This window comes from Canis lupus, chromosome 37, assembly GCF_048164855.1.
Source record: "Canis lupus baileyi chromosome 37, mCanLup2.hap1, whole genome shotgun sequence".
Lineage (NCBI taxonomy): Eukaryota > Metazoa > Chordata > Mammalia > Carnivora > Canidae > Canis > Canis lupus.
In genome coordinates, this window is record NC_132874.1 from 11,027,881 (window position 1) to 11,044,518 (window position 16,638).

Below are 16,638 nucleotides of genomic sequence, written 5' to 3' on the forward strand. Positions count from 1 at the left end.
AAAAGTGAAACCATAGATGCATGCAAATGTTAGAGGTTAACCCCATCCACAGGCATTCACCAAATAAGTGAAAGATGGATCACATGGTGTAAGATTAGGGCTCTGCTGCTCCATGGCTCATCGTCCTTCCAAATCTGGGGGCCTTAACCAGGGGGCAGAAGAGAAGAACTCGTTTTGGATATTGGGTTTATCATCCGCATGGACGGATGGTGATTTTGCTAGAAGTAGAACAGAATAAGGGAAATGACATATTGCCCATCTCTCTGTTACTGTTTTCATTTTGAATGTTAAAAAGCAACAACAATGGAGTTTTAGACTAAGTAGGCGATTCAGAGGTACTGTAACATAGGGGAAGAACACTTCCTTCTGTTTTTAATAGCCATAGAGTGATTTGTGGGAGTGCAGATTGTAGGGTGGGAGAATGGGGATGCACCAGGAAGAGACCACGGATTTATTTTTCCCCATTAATTGAAGTTAATAAGTGAGTTTTGTTGGTTTCATGATATCTGTTAGTTTCAGAGGATTATTCTATGAAAACGTCTAGGGGTGTGTTTTGTGGCTGTAGCATATTGGATATCTTGCGTATGTATTGAAGCAAAGATAACTTTTAACATTTCAGGTACTGACTCATCCCTCAAATTTGAAAAGTTAGTGCTTCCTTAAACATAAGTGCAAATTAACATAGTTTGATACATTTAAATACTAGGATACAGGTTAAGACATGTATCAGCTAAGGAACATAGCTGGAGAGAAAACAGTTCTCATGTCCATTCAGTACTATGCCTCCTTACATTTTGTATTTGTTTAATATCTTACTCCTTGAAAATGTGTGATTTGAGATTTGATGTGCCAATTGGAAGACCTTGGAGGCTCAGAAATTCACAGGCATGTAAAATATAAAACCATATTCATTTAACAAATACTGATGGGCATATAAAATAGAACCTCCATCATCTATCTTTAGAAGTAGAAGATTAAACAGAAGTGTAATTAATTAATTTGCCAACTCTGCTTCCCTGATTGAGACATTTATCACAGTTGGTCTTTAATCATTAGGTCCCCTATCTGTGAAATGAAGTCTGTTATGACCTCTGAGGTCTCTGTTATAGAATTAGGTACAGTGCCATGTCGTGCACACACACACAAAAGTAAAAGTTAAGAAGCATAAACATTTATTTCTCCGTCACATAAAAGAAGGAAGATTCCAGGACAGATGTGGCAGCCACAGAGGCTCAGGAACCCAATTCTTTCATTCTGTTCTGACATCTTTAGTGTATTTCTCATGCACAAAATGGCTGCTGAAGCTCCAGTCTTCACAGCAGCATTCCAGAAAGCAGGAAGAAGGAAGGGAGAAGGAGGGCCCAGACCTCTTTTCAAGGATACTTGCCAGAGGTACCATAGAACACTTTTGTTTACTACGTGTCAGCTACTGTCGGCCAGAATTTAGGCTCAGCATAGCTAGCTGCAAAGGGGGGATGAAGATCAAACCTTCCACCTGCACAGCCATGTGTCCAGTTCAAAATCAAGGTGTCTATTTCCAAGGAAAATGGGGAGAATGGATATTGGGGCAAACAGTGATTAGCTTTGGGTATTTAATAGTTCAAAAAGCCATAATCCCAGGGGCACCTGGGTGGCTCAGTGATCGAGCATCTGCCTTTGGCTCCTGGGGTCCCGAGATCAAGTCCCACATCGGGCTCCCTCTGGGGAGCCTGCTTCTCCCTCTGCCTATGTCTCTGCCTCTCTCTGTGTGTTTCTTCTGAATAAAGAAATATAATCTTTTTTTTTTAAAACCGTAATCCCATATTTCTGGGGAAATGTGACCTTGCAGTCAGGTCTGAATGTAAGCCGAGTATGTGCAAATCAGGCAACTCCAACTTCCTTAGCTGTACCTTTTATTTAAACCTGCAGTTGTATCCTCAGTTCTGGGATCAGAATTTTGTTAGCTTGATTGTGTGTATGTGCAGGAGAGAGAGCAAGAGAGGGAGAGGGAGAGGAAATCTCTTTTGCAAGGTGTGATGAATATAAACACAGTCACTCGGCAATTTATAGCTGCTCTTGGCCCTCTTCCTCCCCACCCCCAACCCAGTGTCAGCACACACAATGTTACCCCGCACTATCAACACTTCCTATGATTAATAGTGACCGGGAAGGGGGTGCTAGCTTTCCAGAAGAGTCGTTTGCACCAGCTCAGGTTACTTGGGGTCACAGAAGTCTACTAATGATTGCAGCCCTGTTGCGTTACGCTGCATGGCTTGTCTATTAAAACAGGTGTGGGCCTGAGCAGGAGGGGAATGTTCCCTTGGCATAACCGAGGAGCAAATCATTAAAAGTTACAGCCCTCTGGTTGGGGGCTCTATGCATAACATCCTTCTAGAAAGTAAAAGAGGAAAAAAAGATCACACATTCGTATTTTTTTAAGTCCCCCATTTTAGTAGCTAATGGAAACTAGGACTCTTCTATTCTGGGCCAGAGTCTCTACAGGATGTTTGTGAATATGTTACACGTGGGTTGCTTGAAGGTTTAGGCCCGTTTTATTCCCCACATACATATGTTCCAGTGTGTGAGATTTCTTGATCAATTGACAAAATCTGAGAGTCCCTTTTGTTCTATTCTAAGTCCCTTTCCGCACCTCATGGCAGCAAAGAGGTCAGCTGACAGGTGCCAGAGCCAGAATTTAGCTAGGGGACGGTTTCTGAATTCATGTGAATTGCTGTGTGATATAATGTCGTTTCCTAGGAAACTGCCAGCATCCAGCTAACCTCCGGGAGGGCAAGTGGTCAGGAAGGTGGAGGTGGTGTTAGAACCGTTATTATTGTTGTTTTTAACAGGCAGACATGTCATGAACTCTACAATGAGAGTAGAGTTTCCATATCTCAGCAAGGCCTCGTAGGTAATAAAAGGTGGACTTCCGAGATTGTTTCTCTAAATGTGGTTATTGGTCTGATCAAGATTTAGCCACAAAAATAAACATAATCTCTGGCGCCAAGAGAAAGGTCAGAATGAGTTGAAACTCAGAGGAACAAATAAAGAAGCAGGAAATAATTTTCTTTTTCACACTGGTATAGATGGGGAGTGGGCCGAGGTAGGACTCTCCGGGGAGCCAGCACAGGCAGATATGTGAGTGAAGGTGGTTAACACCTAGAGGCAGACGGTAGCGCTTCCATGTAAATGCAGACAAGCAGAAGGAGGTTCCTAAAGCGGACGAAAGGGAAGGAAAAGAAACGAAAATTGTTAAATATGAGGTCACTCCAGACTGTTTGGGTCCAGCAAGATTGCCATTGTCTTACCTAAACACAGCTCAACACCATTTACGAGTTTGAATGCGCTCTGTGGACTAGAGTCTGTGCTATGCGTTGGATACAATTGACATAAGAGTTGAAAAGTGAAATAATTTTCCAAGAGATTTTTCTATTTGGTTTTGTCATTAATTGTCTCCTGCTTACAGATCAGGCTAGGGCCTACGTAGGTTAAGCCCCCGAATGTCATTTAGATGTTTCTCTAGTATAAAGTAGAAGGAAGTAGAAACACTTTGAAAACTGGTCATGCCGTTTTCATCCTCCTTGTTCTACTATTAAAAAAAAAAAAAAAAATCAGGGGCACCTGGGTGGCTCAGTAGGTTAAGCGTCCAACTGCTGATTTCGGCACAAGTCATGATCTCAGGATCGTGAGATCGAGCCCCACCCCCCCAACCCCCTCCACACAGGGCTCTGAGCTGGGCATGGAACCTGCTTAAGATTCTCCCTCTCCCTCTGCCCATCTCTTCCCTTACTCCAGCACATGCTCTCTCTCAAATAAATTAAAATAAGAAACAAATTAAAAGAGGGGCACCTGGGTGGCTCAGTGGTTGAGCGTCTGCCTTTGGCTCAGGTCGTGATCCCGGGGTCCTGGAATTGAGTCCTACATCAGGCTCCTGCGTGAAGCCTGCTTCTCCCTCTGCCTATGTCTCTGCCTTTCTCTCTGTGTCTCTCATGAATAAATAAAATCTTTAAAAGAAGGAGAAAGAAAGAAAGAAAGAAAGAAAGAAAGAAAGAAAGAAAGGAAGGAAGGAAGGAAGGAAGGAAGGAAGGAAGGAAGGAAGGAAGGAAGGAAGGAAGGAAGGAGAAAGAAGAAAGAAAGAAAGAAAGAAAGAAAGAAAGAAAGAAAGAAAGAAAGAAAGAAAGAAAGAAAAAGAAAGAAAGAAACTTAAAGAAATTAAATTTCTGATTGGGACAACACACATCTATGCTTTCATTGCACCGTGCACACTTTTAGCTTAGTGCCCATCATGCTGGAAAGACAGGAGAAGCCACATTCAGACTGTAGTCACTAGGTTCTCCCTCTGTTCCCCTGTTCTGATTGGAAGTCCTTTCAAGGAGATATGTATGACACCTGGTCAGATTCTTCTTCCTACCCCACAACCCTGATGCTTCCCCTGGTCCATACAATGTTCATGGAATAATACCAATGAATGGCTCACTTGCAGTTTCCTAAGTGGGATGTAAGTGGCAGGTTACATTAATGGCCAGTGTGGTATTTATCTTAGGCCAATTGGTCTAAAAGCCTGGGTTCCTGGAACATGAGAGGTAAACGTATCTTTGGGAATTAGAGGCAGACCGTCTTTATCCTTACAACCTAAAAATATCTAGAACTTTGGCATGAAATTATTTCTAAAATGTTGACACTTAGTCAACAATAGGAACTTCACTTAGGGAATTATTTTTTGTAAACCAGATCATCAGACTCAAAGTTGTACCAGCTGCCCAAGTGCCATTGTTTATTATAATTAAAATACCAAGAGGTCTGTAGTCATCCTGCAGAGTCCTCTTTTAATAGACTCTAGCTATCGAACTTCGTGAACCAGACACTTTCAAGTCCTGAGCTTGGAAATTAAAGCCAGCGCCTACTGCCAAAATGCTTTGTCTCATAATCAAAATGATTTCTAGGACCTGCCTCAGACCCCGAGAAATTCCTGTTGACTTGGCCATTTTTGGTTGGGACTATAGTTCAAAATCACTTAAAAAGATCTCACCAGATGTCACAGCCCAAACATTTATTGGTGATCTCTGGTTCTGGGAGTTGTCTCAGCAAACCCCTCATCTAAATCATGCCGCCCTTCACCTGAGTAACATGAAATGCTTCCAGACTCACCGCTAAATCCACTCTCCACTCCAGGCCAACTCAAGAAACAAACCAGAATGGAGAGGGGGGTTGGTTGAGAGGAGGAGTATCCGGGTAAAATTTGAGAATACAGTGAAAATCAGCTGGTTTGATATGGTGGGAGTAGAAACACACCTCAGTAGGGTTCACCTTAAAAATCTCAGGAGGAATGCATCCCAAGTGGAGGAACACATTGCCTTCTTCTGTGGCTAGACTGACCATGCTGAACAGATCGATTCGTGTCAAAGAGCACTGGCTTTGACATATGTATACCATGGCTTATTTATATACTTTATTTACTCTTAGTGGAACCTTGAATCAGTCTCTAGATTTGTTTTGGTTCTTCCGTGGAGGCACCATAGAAGCCCAGTCAGCAAATATGCATAAGCATTTAGGATTATTATGAGACACGTTATGGAATTAATTTGTGTAACATTGAATGTGGGTCTGTCATGTATGTGGGCACTATGTGGCTGGTGTCAGGGTTGGGAAGAATGAAAGGCATATGCTTGCCCTTGGGAAGCTGAGACTCTAGAGCTTGATAGGTGCTGCTTTCCATGCCAACTCCCTTTGTATTTCTGACGCTGTCAACTAGACATTTAGCAACCATTCACTTTCCCAGAAAAACTCTCTTAGAGGTGAAATGACGAGGTAAGGGAGTTGAAGAAAGCAGGCAGGAATGGAGATAGAAAAGGGGGAGGTACAGTCACAAAGGCTGAAGTACACATATATTCTGTAGCTGTCTCTGTACCTCTGAATCATCTCATTCAATCGGCTATTATAATGGCAACTGGAGGAATGCTTACTTCAGCGAGGTGTGCCATAGAAACCACCTAACATAAAGGCACCTGGGTGGCTCAGTTGGTGGGTTGTGCGTCCGTCTCTTGATTTGGCTCAGGTCATGATCTCTGTGGGATCAAGCCCTGCATTGGGCTCCATGATCGGCGGAGAGTCTGCTTGAGATTCTCTCTCTCTGCTCCTCCCCCTGCCTACTCACACAGTCTCTCTCTCCCTCTCTCTCTTTCTCTCTCTAAAATAGATAAACCTTAAAGAAAAAAGAAAGCATGAACATATAATAGTGCTTTATAGATACTAGTTATTATCCTTCCTTCTTGTCATTAGTGCAGAGTAGGCATTGAAGAAAGGTTTGTTAAATGTGTGCATAGGGGATTAAAGTGCTGGAATTTAAGCCTATACATAAACTACATATAATATATACATATAAATAGAGAACCTTGTGTCGTAGGAGTGGGAGCAAGGTGTTCACATTATATTCTGACACAAAGGATCTGAAATCTTACCTGAACCACACTGGCTTCTAAAGTGTCTCTCTGCCCCCACATCACCCTCCATGTACAAAGAAATGACAGCGACATCTCCGTGGTGCTGCTGGTGGGAAGATCCGCGGGGACGTGTCCTTTCATTTCGCTCAGGCGGGGAGAGGTGAGAACAGGAGAGGGACCAGACAGGAATGAAGCAGTGATGCTGATCAGTAATGGAAGCCAAGGTGGTGAGAGGAGGGTGAGGGCCAGGACCGGTACGAGAGCGTTAGCATTTGCAGACAGTGCTAACAAGTGACACCAGGTGGCTTCTCTGCAATGTCCCCTGATGCCAGCCCTGTCCTTTTTCTGCAGTACCAAGACAAAAACTAGCTTCTTGCTTTAGGGGTATAAAGCTCCAGATGGTTACAAATGGCTCCTTGGAGCCCGGGCTCCAATGGCAGCCAGGCAGGAGGAGAACTAGTTGCCCTGTTTCTCCAGAGTCACTAAGTGGTTCACACGGGGGTTAGGCAAGAATGGCCCCCATTGTCTCCAGTTTCTTTATTTTTTTTTAAAGATTTTATTCATTTATTCATGAGAGACACAGAGAGAGACAGAGAGGCAGAGACACAGGCAGAGGGAGAAGCAGGCTGTATGCAAGGAGCCTGATGTGGGACTCGATCCCAGGTCTCCAGGATCATGCCCTGGGCCAAAGGCAGGTGCCAAACTGCTGAGGCAGCCAGCAATCCCTTGTCTCCAGTTTCTGCCCTGGTTCTGCAGAGCACTGGAAGGATCAGATGATCCTTACTGGAGGTTGGCCTCACAGAAAAATCAAATATAATGATTCATGTGATGAGTTCAAACCAGACAACCGAATTATGGGTCTGACATGAAGACAATTGGGGCAACGTGGGGGGAGGACAAGTTTGGAAAGAGAGTGGAATCTGCTGGGAGTAAATTTATTACTGAACATTTTTTTTAATCTGCAGGTTAGAGCTGAGAGTCATTTTGTTTATAAGTGCTGCAATGTCTTTTCCCTTAATTTGTTTATACAAGTTTTAGGGGCCAGTTACATTTTTAGCATACAATCGACTCTTATTCCCGGAGGACTGCCCCAAGACAATCCATCAGCTATTTCCTCAAAGCTCTGGAAGAGGGGATAAAAGGCATATTTTGAAAGGTGGGTGTGTATGTGCAAAATATGTTTGTTTTAAAAGGATCTTAAATGCTGTAGAAATAATTAGCCATGTGCACGAACCAAAATAATTAATACCAAATGGTACAATATCCTCTCTGAATCCTGTTTCAAAACAGATCTGAATGAAACATTAAGTTCTATCTTCTTTCCTTGTCTCCCCCACCAACCTTATTACATCAGATTTTATAATAACCAGTATTATCCTTTTGGCTATGAATTCAATGTCCCTCTACAGAGCCATCCTCCTAAACCAGCCCGCTTGCCCTTTAGATGCTTCATGTCTTTGGGTATTCCATTATTACTTGCTTTCTCCAGGGGCCCGGAAGTATTAACTGTTGAGCCTTTTCATTGTCTAAAACAAGTTAAATGCTGTAAATGTGCTACTACATTGAAGAAGCTGCTAGCAATAAGGTTACCTCGTCCCTGGGAATCATTTATCTAGAATCAGTAAAGGTGTTCTCATGCGCTGGACTCAAACTTCTTATCTTGTTGTGTTGTTCTGTAACAAACGGACGGGGCTATTCTAGAATCCAGAATATAGGCAGAGGCCTCAGATGATGTGTTGGGATGATGGAGACAGACATCTAAGAGTAGGGTGTGTGTGTGTGTGTGTGTGTGTGTGTGTGTGGTCTCCACGGTATCTTTTCAAATGTAAACTCACTAGATCACCAAGAGGAATAAGAAGGTGATCTTCATCTGCGTTACCTCTCACTCACCAAGTATGTTACCATCAGAAGAGTTGAGATTGGCTTCAGGGCTCCCATGAACGAGCCCTAGGCTTAAAACCAGTTGAAGAGAGAGCAAACCACAGGCACAATGTTTTCCAAGAGGTTTACTTCCCTTAAATTGAAACATAATCATGTTTCCTGGCTTTCAGGGCACTTGTACAAAGCCCATCTGTTTATTCAAGCATTTGCTTGATGATGTGGGAGGCTCAGCCAGTGTAATCCCAGGCATGCGATTTTCAAATGCTGAATGTTATTCAAGCACATTGTTTCCCATTAACATGCGTAACTTTAAAATAAGATAATCAATAATGCAAATTTATCCATTGAATCTTGAGGATGGAAAACACATTTAAGATGTCACAAAGTATATCCATGCTGCTACTTTAAAGTAAGACTATAAAACTGTTCTCTTTGAAGTCATCTGTGTCGCACAGCTTTTTTTTTTTTTTTCTCTCAAAGATTTTATTTATTTATTTGAGAGAGAGAGCACACATGAGCAAGCTGGGGGAGAGGAAGAAGGAGAGAAAGAATTCTAAGCAGACTCCATGCTGAGTGGAGCCCATCTTGGGGTTCGATCCAATGACCCTAAGGTCACGACCTGAGCCGGAACCAAGAGTCAGACGCTTAACCCACTGAACCACCCAAACACCCCTAAAGTCATCTGTGTCCACACAGCTTAATCCAGTGGTTATTAACAACCACATTCTGGGTTAGGTTCTTCTAGAAGCTCACCAGTGCTTGCATTGTTCAGCATAGGTTGAGAACCAGTGGTCTAATCCAGTGGCCTTTCTTCCATCACGTCTTTCTTAGTTTCTCGGCTATATCTATAATATAGTTGATGGCCTTAGCTTCTTTCCATCTTCTTGACTACTTTCCCTCTCTTCAAGTTAAAGTTTAAATTTAGGTGTCTGTCTCCTCCCTCTTTTCTGCCCTCCTTAGGTATCTCTCCCAGCCTCAACTTCCCTTCTGGGGTATCGGTACTGCTTCTGAAATGTTGGTCTGCTTACCTGCTCCACATCCTCACAGATGAGCTCCATATGTTTGTTTTAGTGCCATATAAATCAAAATGAGTCTTAGACGGATTACCCTTTCCTCCTCCAGAACAACATCCTTTTCATTTTATTTGTCTGATAATGGTCATGCTCTTCTTGTTCCCCTATAAGCACTCTCATTCCTTTGGCTTGAATTTAGCTTCATCCAGGAATTCACGGAGCCTTGCTAATTCTTCTTACCTCTTTTCTATACACGCCATAGCTACGTTAGTCAAGACCCTAGGAGCCTGCACGGAGTTCACTGTAGCCTTCTGCGTAGCGAGATGGGGCAGAGAGTGAAAGAGGCAGTGAAGTAGGAGCTGGAGAGACAGCATCCTGGTCTTGATTCTGCCTTTAATTAAAACACACTCTAAAGCTCTATGACCTTAATAATACAAGCCAGTTCTCTGGGCCTCGGTTTTGCCACCTATAAAATAAGAGATTTCATTTTATAAATGGAGTTATTAACTAATTAGAAAGCCTATGTGGAATTCGTATAAATTCCTTAGGGATTTGGGTTTCTTGGCCTTATGCTGAAACCGGCATCTGAAATGCTGATGAAAAAAAGATGACAGGGGATGGTGCTACACGCCGTTTTACTGTCACACATGACCCTCTGTTCTGATTTATTCCATGATTACTGCTCTTACAATCTGGACCTCTGAAACAGCAACACCAAATACAGGAGGGGTTGGGGATTTTTATGTTTTTTTTTTTTTTTCCTGAGCACCATCCAAATGTTGGTTGCTCACTATTTATCTTCCTAAAAATGTTTGACAAATGCGTAATTTGAAAATTAGCTTACTGTCCTTGAGCTACCATTTAGAAGAGAAACCTGGGCCCAAAAAAGTTTGTACACAGCTACTATGCTGGGATCTTAAAAAATCAGATAACCCAGAGTGGCCTGAATACATGACGTGTTTTCCCACAAGGAATTTCAAGCAACTTTCCTGATATCAGTACATTTGTCCTTATGATATATTTATATTTTATTTTATTTTATTTTATTTTATTTTATTTTATTTTATTTATTTTATTTTGTTTCAGAACAAGTCACACTGTTCTTGGCAGTATACAAGATGAGAAACTGAGGAATTTTCATTTAGTCTACCTCTCTGCTAGTTTTCTGCCAAGGAAAATTGAGAGAGAAAAAAAGAGTGTGAAGGAAAATACTAACACTTACTTGGGCCCTGACTATAGGTTTTGAAAAGTTTCTTCATCGAAGGGCAGAGTACGTTCCTATTCCCAGAACGTTGCCAGAAACAAAGAGATGATGCTTAGAATCAAATACAGTCCTATTTCATTTCACCATTGCTTTGAGACTCAATAAGACAGAAGAGTGGAGCCATTTTCTAGCAAAAGTCAAAAGACGTCAGAAAAACTTTTATTTTTTTTTTATTTTTTTTTTTAATTTTTATTTATTTATGATAGTCACACACACAGAGAGAGAGGCAGAGACACAGGCAGAGGGAGAAGCAGGCTCCATACACCAGGAGTCTGACGTGGGATTCGATCCCGGGTGTCCAGGATCGCGCCCTGGGCCAAAGGCAGGCACTAAACCACTGCGCCACCCAGGGATCCCAGAAAAACTTTTATGTGGAGCCTTCCAAGCCATAGGATGAGCAGGGAAGAGGTGGAAAATTAATGATTTGTGCAATGGCTTAGTCCCTGATTCTTCCATCCAAAGAACACTGGAAGTATTTTGCAGACTGTGGGCAGGAACCACAGGAGGCAGAAGGGAGTCACTACTCGGATGTTGCCCGTGTGTGGAGATAAGAAATCCAGGTATTTGCTTATTTGCAGCCAAGCCACACAGGTACTGTAAGCAAGAGGCACGTTCAAGGCAACATGCCTTCATGGCTTCTTTCAATGTGTTGACAATGTAGAGCTCTCAGGAGGAAGAGTGGAGAGTGGTGACAAGGAAGGCATGAGCTCCACCCATGGCACACCCAGAGTAAGCCCTTCATCTGCTATTTTTAAGAAGCAGTGTTTGGAGCTGGAGGTGTTTGTGGTTACGGGAGAAGGCAGGAGGAGGCAATTCAAGTTGCCAGTCTGAAGGATGGGGAGGGAACAGAAAGGAACAGTCATGGCTTTCTCATGGATGAGGTTTCCTCTTCCCCACCAGGCTCATCCAGCAGGGTAGAAACTGCTCTTCTTTGCGTTTTCACTTAAAAGAACCTGCGGGGAAAGTGGCAGATGAGTCACCTGTCGCAAAGAGTAGGTGTTCATGCCACTGAGGGAAAAAGAAGATGGCAGTGAATCACCACTGCGGTTTTCCATAAGGCTGAATTACCATTTCTTAGCACCTCTGCTTTTTAGGTGATCGGCACACAAGGTTGTAGAGTAGTAGCATCCGTGGGCAACTGGATTCGGCTCTCAGCAGACTGATCAGTCCAAAGAAGGGGGCTGTAGACCTTCTTTTTCTTCTTCTCTATTTTGTTGGAAGTGAGTTAAAGATAGTTAAACACTGCACATAACAGAAGCCTTCATGATTAAAACAAATACATGCCCTTATTAAGGGAAGGAGAACCATGGAAAGATGTGCACAGTGGGATTTGGAGATTCGGGTTGTGCCAGAGTCCCAGGACTCAGGAGCGTGGGACTGGCAGGTCCCGGTCGTAGAGCTTCTACTTAGGATTTGGTCTGTGCTTCCACGGAGCTTCCTGCTCATCAGAGCACCAGAGGCCTGGCATTTATGTGGAGCATTCCTTGCCTGTCACAAACTGGGGAAAGAGTCCACGTGGCAGCAGGCACCAGCCACCCTTTCTTTCCTCCTGAACTAGGTGCTGTCCCAAGAGCAGCTCGGGGCTCTTTGCAGAACCCTGCCCTCCCACATCATAGGAAATTAAATGATGCTCTAAACATCTCACACACATGCCAAAAGACTGGATTTTGCTTTCTGGGGAAGGCAAAGTTCAGTAAAAGCAAATTCCTTGCAGGTCAACAAATAAAATTGGAGCTCCGTTCGTTTATAGGTTGGCCTGGAACTCAGTATTTCATTTGTGTTTCTCTATAGTTGGAACATTTCTGTGCTTTAAAAACAGAGTGTCCCTGGCTTTATTGCGGGGTGCCTACCACATGTCAAGCACTGTCCTAGATACAAGGGAGGAGCTACGTAGGCGAACATGTGCGTCCCTCGGGGATCTTAGCAGCGATTCTCAATCTTAGCTTAGGTTCCATATGCCTGGTCCCACCCAAGGCTTTATGACCTGTTGGTTTGGGGTGTGGCTTGACCAACAGGACTTTTAAAAATCTCCCCAGGTGATTCTGACATCCTGCCAAGGTTAAGTGTCACAGGTTTCCAAATGTAGCTGCCAGTCAGAATCACCAGGGAAGTTTTTAAAAATATAGATTCCTAGGTCCCAGCCCAGATCTGCTACATCTTGGAAACCTATGGAGGTGAATTTTCACAAGGTCACAAGAGTTTCTGATAATCGACTCAGTTGCAGAACTTTCACTGTCACGTACTCGTACACAACAGCGATCTAAAAACTTAATGCTGTGGTGAGGGAGCTTATAAATCCATGCTTTTAATGAAAACATCATCTTACATACTGTCCTTGAGCGAGGTTTCAAATCAACTGTGAAATAGGAAACAAAACCCACCCGTCCAGTGCATTACTCATGCCTGGGCTGTTTGTGGTTTGCGTACACGTACCCGGCTGGCCCCTTCTGATCCCCTGTGGAGAGCTTGCTGGGAAGTTCTCAGCGGCTAACGCTGTGTCTTTTTTACTATATGTTTATGGTGGGTTTGTTTTATCACTTGCCCTGGAAATGTTATTGATTGACTCAGTCACTGCCAATTGCTGATGTTTACCACCCCGTCCACTGTTGCATGAGTTAACCAGAGCAGAATGGAAGCAAACTAGAGATTTTTGGAAACTATAGAAAGAAGAAAGATCCTGGTTTTTGAGACATGTGCTTATGAAAAAAATGTGTCGTATAAAATAGATATGTTCTATATTATATATAAGATGTAATATATAATATATATTTTATACAAAATATATTTTTATATCATATGTAATGTGTTATATAGCATTACATTTATTTGTATATATGTAATATGTATAAAATATGTCTATTTAATAATATATAATATCTGTGTAAATTATATATTTTATATACATATTATATATGTACACATATGCATATTGTATATTTTTCATGGGAAAAGCCTAACCTGTTTTAAGAAATTACCCCACACTGAAATAAAGGCTTTTTCCTCCATTTCCCAATCAAAAGTGTAGTCTGTAAAAGAGCAGGAATGTGGTGGCCCTCAGCACACATCTGGAACTCTGCTGGAATCATGAAATCCATGAAAATCAGGGCACGCTGATGGGCCCAAGGTAAAACACTGAAACAAGGCCCCGGGTTCCCTTTGCTCTGTTGGAATACCATTATAAGGAAAATTTATCAATACCACATATTTAAGAATGAAGCAAAACTTTTAAAAAAAAATCAATCAGGAAAAATGGTAGATCTCTGAGCAGGAGACCAAGAGCAAAGCTCACAGTGAAAATACTTGGTGGCAGATAATGAAAATACTGAATGTGCTGGCAGGATTCTCAGTATACTCAGACCATCTCCTTCCCCCTATAAAGAAAAAAGAAGTGAACATTGATGTAGCTTCTACTGAATGCCAGAAGCACATTTTAGCTAATATGAACTGCATGCCATACTCAGTGTTTAGGTAGTGTGCTAAGTGCTTAATACTTAGTACCTCCCTTAGTGTTCACCCCACTCCTGCGGGACATTTTCAGATCTATCTATCCCCATTTTAAGATGAGGAAGCAGAGACTTGCCTTCTGTTACATCCTGTAAGCACAGGCTCCTATCAGGTCTATTACAGATGACCTCCCAAAGCAGGAGCAAGGGCGAGCCCTTTCTCTGGGCAAAGGGTAGTCCTTACTCATGATGGGTATGAAAAAAAGTGGGAGATAGGAGTCTTTTTTCCCCAGTAGTTGAGACATTTTGAAGGAAGACTGGCAAACTTAGGGGAGGAACTGGACATGGGAGTGAAGCGGTAGGAAGGCACCAAAAATGATGCAAAACCATTGGCACCAGTATGGACTCAAGTGGATTCTGGCTTGAGAGGCATGAGGGGGGAAGTTGGAGCAGACGTGTGGAAATGCCCTACTGGCAGTCAGGGGTATGAGACTGAAGTCTAGGTTAAAAAAACGTATTCTTTTCGTGATAGACATTGTGCTTTGTCACGTGCGTGGTCCTGTGGCACAGCGATCTTTTGAAGACCTCATTATTGTCTACCTGTCACAGATGAGGAAACAGAGGCTCAGAGAAGTAAACTATCTTCCGAGGCCACGGTGTGAATAAGGAAAATGAACTTTGTTGTCAACGGGGCACTGGCTGACTTTGATGCATTTCATTTGTCCGTTAAACATTTTATTGCCAGTTTAGAGTACGGCCCTTCCTTCCGTGCTTCCAGCTGACAGCAACGTTATTTGTTGTCTTTCATTTGCTATTAGGGCCTGAGCTGAAATAGCCTGCCAGTCTTTTGTGTGTGCATTTATAATGCTATAGAGATTCTGGTTAGGGGATGGGTATTCTAAAGAGGTTAAGCAGGAAAGAGATTGATTTAACTTATAATGAGTGTTTGTACCCAAAGAGTGTGCTGTGTTCTGTGTTCAGAGGAGCCCAAAAGCTGCTTTTTATACTGCAGGAAAAAATAGCAAATAATACAGACAAACCCAAATTTAAAACATGAGTGCATTTGGATTTTATTTTTGAATGTAGATGTAATTGAGCATTTGTTCTGCAGACCAGGCTTCAGTCCAGTTTAGGGAGAAAAACATATCAATTCCCCCAGCATGGATTATTTCCTAGAAGACCGTTTAAGAGACTTGGTAAACTTTCTGAACCGATAAGACTTGAAATCCCTCGTTAACGGAGGTGAGGCAAGGAACCTTTTAATTAGACGACGTTTCACCTCGTGTCTCTGCTTGGAATTGACTGGTGCATGTGATTCTCAAAGGAGCCCAGGAAGAGAACTCAAGGGAGGCAAGAATTTTCCTAATACAGGTGAAAATGTGACCTAAGTGAAGGAGGCAGGGCGGAGGCCCTTCTCAAGAGATAATCCTAACATCAACAGCCAGCGTTCATAGGTCTCTCAGTATGCCAGACCCTGGCTTAAGTTCTTTGAATGTGTGAACTCACAACAAGCCTATAGGGTAAATGCTGGTATTATTCCCACCTTAGAGAAAAAGGGACGGAGGCACAGCTGGCCGGTAAAGGAGCCTGAATTACAACTCTGGCAGTAAGGATCCCAAGCCTGTGTCCTCAATCCCACACCAGAAGGTCATTTGATGCTCAAAAGCGGTTCATTGCTAGAAGTCACTTGTTTTGAGAGACTCCAGCCCGTATGCTAGGAACTGACCCCATTGTTCCATGCAATTCCAAAACAACTCCATGAGGTAGGGTTTATTACTATCTCCATTTTTCTTCAAGAGAAAATCAAAGCCTGGAAAGTTGAATAGCTTCCATCACGTCACCAACCACCAAATGCCAGAAGCCATCGGTCGAGCCTAAATCCGCGTGACACCAAAGTCCGACCAGGTGTGGATGGCCCAGCAGGACAATACCCAAGCACTGTAGGTCTCTAAAAGCAAAGACCAGGCAAAGCATTTCTTCTCTTTGACCAGCTCCTCATTATAACATCTCTTTCATCGCATGGCCAACAACTGCGTGGAGGGGTGGTTCCATTCTCCCCTGACCCTAAGTAAAATAAAAGAATGTAAAACTGTCCCCGACATCTCCTGCTTAATGCAGTCCACTTGACAGTGTGCCTCACTTAGAGGACACTGGCATGCTTCCAGGGAAAGTGTAAAAAAATCTTTTTAGTGAATGAATACCTGATTAAGTAGATGACGCGGAGCCGCTGGAGGAGGAGCCATTTGGCAGCCGCATTCTGTAGGGTTTCTGGCAGGTTCATTCAGCATCCTCAGTGCTCCACCAGCTTCGCGCTGGCCACGTGTGAGCCCCATGAGAAGCTGAAGTAATTATTCAGCTTTTTGATTAAAAACAGCTGCAGGTAGCGAGTCATCCCGTTGTCCATTTTGCTGGTGATTGGAAACGACTCCAGGGCCTCTTGGGCTTCGCTTATGTAGCCTCCTTCTGAAATAAATGAAGGTAGAAAGTAGGTTTCGCACTCTGTCTGCTTTTCAAAACGAACCATTCATCTTTTGAGGGTCAGAACTCAGCCACCCATTCATTGACTGTGAGTCATATACCCCTAATTTTAAAACAAACATTTATTTCAGAGAGAATTC

At 42.9% G+C, this 16,638-nt stretch overlaps 1 protein-coding gene across 15 annotated transcripts in view; it reads left to right on the forward strand.

The window, feature by feature from the left end:
- ATXN1 (ataxin 1) overlaps positions 1–16,638 on the forward strand; it is a 413,109-nt gene that overhangs the window by 354,199 nt on the left and 42,272 nt on the right. Inside the window, exon 7 of one of the 15 annotated variants that reach the window (XM_072814236.1) lies at positions 7,452–7,575. The exons of the other annotated variants lie outside the window; for them this stretch is intronic. The gene's annotated coding sequence lies outside the window, so the exon portion shown is untranslated. The remainder of the gene's footprint in view (positions 1–7,451; positions 7,576–16,638) is intronic. 15 annotated transcript variants of the gene reach the window in all.